This window comes from Arachis ipaensis, chromosome B9 (assembly GCF_059453495.1).
Source record: "Arachis ipaensis isolate K30076 ecotype BB chromosome B9, ASM5945349v1, whole genome shotgun sequence".
Classification (NCBI taxonomy): domain Eukaryota; kingdom Viridiplantae; phylum Streptophyta; class Magnoliopsida; order Fabales; family Fabaceae; genus Arachis; species Arachis ipaensis.
In genome coordinates, this window is record NC_142444.1 from 77,591,204 (window position 1) to 77,596,088 (window position 4,885).

Genomic DNA, 4,885 nt, shown 5'->3' on the forward strand with positions numbered 1-4,885 from the left:
CCTGAGTGTTGCACGTGCAGAGGCCATTTGTGGAGTTGAACGCCAGTTTTTGTGCCAGTTTGGGCGTTCAACTCTGGTTTTGGATCCTTTTCTGGCGTTGGACGCCAGATTTACGTCGTCAATTCTTGGCCAAAGTATGGACTATTATATATTGCTGGAAAGCCCTGGATGTCTACTTTCAAACGCAATTGGAAGCGCGCCATTTCGAGTTCTGTAGCTCCAGAAAATCCACTTTGAGTGCAGGGAGGTCAGAATCCAACAGCATCAGCAGTCCTTTTTCAACCTCTGAATCTGATTTCTGCTCAAGTCCCTCAATTTCAGCCAGAAAATACCTGAAATCACAGAAAAACACACAAACTCATAGTAAAGTCCAGAAATGTGAATTTAACACAAAATCTATTAAAAACATCCCTAAAAGTAACTAGATCCTACTAAAAACATACTAAAAACAATGTCAAAAAGCGTATAAATTATCCGCTCATCACAACACCAAACTTAAATTGTTGCTTGTCCCCAAGCCACTGAAAATCAAAATAGGATAAAAAGAATAGAATATACTATAAATTCCAAACTATCAATGAAACAGAGCTTCAATCATATGAGCGGGACTTATAGCTTTTTGCCTCTTGAATAGTTTTGGCATCTCACTTTATCCATTGAGGTTCAGAATGATTGGCATCTATAGGAACTCAGAGTTCAAATAGTGTTATTGATTCTCCTAGTTCAGTATGATGATTCTTGAACACAGCTATTTTATGAGTCTTGGCCGTGGCCCTAAGCACTTTGTTTTCCAGTATTACCACCGGATACATAAATGCCACAGACACATAATTGGGTGAACCCTTTCAGATTGTGACTCAGCTTTGCTAAAGTCCTCAATTAGAGGTGTCCAGGGTTCTTAAGCACACTCTTTTTTTGCTTTGGACCTTGACTTTAACCGCTCAGTCTCAAGTTTTCACTTGACACCTACACGCCACAAGCACATGGTTAGGGACAGCTTGGTTTAGCCGCATAGACCAGGATTTTATTCCTTTAGGCCCTCCTATCCACTGATGCTCAAAGCCTTGGGATCCTTTTTATTTCCCTTGCCTTTTGGTTTTAAGGGTTATTGGCTTTTTGCTCTTGCCTCTTGGTTTTAAGAGCTTTGGCTTTTTCTGCTTGCTTTTTCTTTTTCTTTTTATATATATATTTTTTTTTCGCCTATTTTTTTTTTCTGCAAGCTTTGTTCTTTGCTGCTTTTTCTTGCTTCAAGAATCATTTTTATGATTTTTCAGATTATCAAATAACATGTCTCCTAGTCATCATTCTTTCAAGAGCCAACATATTTAACATTCTTAAACAACAACTTCAAAAGACATATGCACTGTTCAAGCATACATTCAAAAAACAAGAAGCATTGTCACCACATCAATATAATTAAACTAAGTTCAAGGATAAATTCAAAACTCATGTACTTCTTGTTCTTTTGATTTAAAACATTTTTTTTTAAGAGAGGTGATGGATTCATAGGACATTCATAACTTTAAGACAGAGTTACTAACTACTAATGATCATGTAATGAAGACACAAACACAGATAAGCACATAACATAGAAAACGAAAAATAGAAGAAGTAAGAACAAGGAATGAATCCACCTTAGTGATGGTGGCGTTTCCTTCTTGAGGAACCAATGATGTCCTTGAGCTCTTCTATGTCTCTTCCTTGTCTTTGTTGCTCCTCCTTCATTGCTTTTAGATCTTCTCTTATTTCATGGAGCATGATGGAGTGCTCTTGATGTTCCACCCTTAGTTGCTTCCAATAATTGTGTGGAAGAAAATGTATCCCCTGAGGTATCTCAGGGATCTCTTGATTTGCAGTCAAATATTCTACCACTGAGCTATAGACCCTTGATGGAAGCTCTTGTCTTCCCTTTCCTCTTTCTAGAGGTTTCTCTGGCCTTAGGTGCCATCAATGGTTATGGAAAAAAACAAAAAAGCTATGCTTTTTACCACACCAAACTTAGAATGTTGCTCGCCCTCGAGCAAAAGAAGAAAGAATAGAAGAATAAGAAGAAGATATGGAGGAGATGGAGGGAGATGTGTATTCGGCTATATGGGTGGGATTGGGTGGGAAAGAGATGTTGAATTTTGAAGGAAAGTGGGTGTTTGGATGTGAGTGGTAAAGAGTTAATAGGGAAGAGTGTTTATTGGGAATAGAGGATGATTGAGAAGAGAGAAGAGAGTGAGTGGAGGTAGGTGGGGATCCTGTGGGGTCCACAGATCCTGAGGTGATCCTGTGAGGTCCACAGATCTTGAGGTGTCAAGGCATTTACATCCCTGCACCAATTTAGGCATGCAAAATGCCCTTGCACACAACTCTGGGCGTTCAGCGCCAGGTTGGTGCCCATTTTGGGCGTTCAACGCCCATTTGCTGCCATTTCTGGCGTTGAACGCCAGAACCATGCTTGTTCTGGGCGTTCAGCGCCAGGATGCTCCCATTCTGGGCGTTCAGCGCCAGAACTATGCTCTGTTCTGGCGTTTGAACGCCAGACAGATGCTCCTCCAGGGTGTGATTTTTCTTCTGCTGTTTTTGATTCCGTTTTTGAATTTTTTGTTTATTTTGTGACTCCACATGATCATGAACATAAGAAAACATGAAAAACAATAAAAATAAGAATTAGATAAACATTGGGTTGCCTCCCAACAAGCGCTTCTTTAATGTCAATAGCTTGACAGTGGGCTCTCATGGAGCCTCACAGATGTGCAGAGCTTTGTTGAGACTCTCCAACACCAAACTTAGAGTTTGGATATGGGAGTTCAATACCAAACTTAGAGTTTGGTTGTGGCCTCCCAACACCAAACTTAGAGTTTGACTGTGGGGGCTCTAGTTGACTCTGCTTGGAAAGAAGCTTTTTCTGCTTCCTCCCCATGGTTGCAGAGGGATATCCTTGAGTTTTAAAAACAAGGGAGTTCTCATTCCATTGAAGGAATATTTCACCTCTGTCAACATCAATCACAGCTCTTGCTGTGGCCAGGAAAGGTCTTCCTAGGATGATGGATTCATCCTCTTCCTTTCCAGTATCCAGGACTATGAAATCAGCAGGGATGTAAAGGCCTTCAATCTTTACTAACATGTCCTCTACTTGTCCATAAGCCTGTTTTCTAGAGCTGTCTGCCATCTCTAATGAGATTTTAGCAGCTTGCACCCCATAGATTCCCAGTTTCTCTATTACAGAGAGGGGCATGAGGTTTATTCCTGAACCAAGGTCACACAGAGCCTTAAAGATCATGGTGCCTATGGTACAGGGTATTATGAACTTTCCAGGATCCTGTCTCTTCTGAAGCAATGTCAGTTGATCCAGATCACTTAGTTCATTGATGAACAAGGGAGGTTCAACTTCCCAAGCATCAGTGCCAAATAGTTTGGCATTCAGCTTCATGATTACACCAAGAAACTTGGCAGTTTGCTCTTCAGTAACATCATCATTCTCTTCAGAAGAGGAATACTCATCAGAGCTCATGAAGGGCATAAGGAGGTTCAATGGAATCTCTATGGTCTCTAGATGAGCCCTAAAGTCCTTTGGTTCCTCAGAGGGAAGCTCCTTATTGACCACTGGACGTCCCAGGAGGTCTTCCTCCTTGGGATTCACGTCCTCTCCTCTCCTCACAGGTTCGGCCATGGCGCTTATGTCAATGGCCTTGCACTCTCCTTTTGGGTTCTCTTCTGTATTGCTTGGGAGAGTACTAGGAGGGATTTCAGTGATCCTTTTGCTCAGCTGGCCCACTTGTGCTTCCAGATTTCTAATGGAAGATCTTGTTTCATTCATGAAACTTATAGTGGCCTTAGATAGATTAGAGACTAAGTTTGCTAAATTAGAAGTATTTTGTTCAGAGTTCTCTGTCTGTTGCTAAGTGGATGATGGAAAAGGTTTGCTATTGCTAAACCCGATTCTTCCACCATTATTAAAGCCTTGTTGAGGCTTTTGATCCTTCCATGAGAAATTTGGATGATTTCTCCATGATGAGTTATAGGTGTTTCCATAAGGTTCACTTAAATAATTTACCTCTGCTATTGCAGGGTTCTCAGGATCATAAGCTTCTTCTTCATAAGAAGCCTCTTGAGTACTGTTGGATGCAGCTTGCATTCCATGCAGACTCTGAGAGATCATATTGACTTGCTGAGTCAATATTTTATTCTGAGCCAATATGGCATTCAGAGTATCAACTTCAAGAACTCCCTTCTTCATAGGCGTCCCATTGCTCACAGGATTCCTTTCAGAAGTGTACATGAACTGGTTATTAGCAACCATGTCAATGAGTTCTTGAGCTTCTGCAGGCGTTTTCTTTAGGTGAATGGATCCACCTGCAGAAGTGTCCAGTGACATCATTGATAGCTCAGATAAACCATCATAGAATATATCCAGGATGGTCCATTCTGAAAGCGTGTCAGAAGGACACTTTTTGATCAACTGTTTGTATCTTTCCCAAGCTTCATAGAGGGATTCACCTTCTTTCTGTCTGAAGGTTTGAACATCAGCTCTAAGCTTGCTCAGCTTTTGAGGAGGAAAGTACTTGGCTAAGAAAGCCGTGACCAGCTTATCCCAAGAGTTCAGGCTGTCTTTAGGTTGAGAATCCAACCATAATCTAGCTCTGTCTCTTACAGCAAAAGGGAAAAGCATGAGTCTGTAGACTTCAGGATCTACTCCATTAGTCTTAACAGTATCACATATCTGCAAGAATTCAGTTAAGAACTGAAAAGGATCTTCAGATGGAAGTCCATGAAACTTGCAGTTCTGCTGCATCAGAGAAACTAATTGAGGTTTCAGCTCAAAATTGTTTGCTCCAATGGCAGGAATGGAGATGCTTTTTCCATGTAAATTGGAATTAGGTGCAGTAAAGTCACCAAG

General features: G+C 41.0%; 1 non-coding gene across 1 annotated transcript; it reads left to right on the forward strand.

The window, feature by feature from the left end:
- Window positions 1-4,417: 4,417 nt before the first annotated feature.
- On the forward strand, window positions 4,418-4,525 carry LOC148545097 (small nucleolar RNA R71). The gene has a single exon (XR_015900857.1). It is a non-coding gene; the product is annotated as a small nucleolar RNA R71 (small nucleolar RNA).
- Window positions 4,526-4,885: the final 360 nt, after the last annotated feature.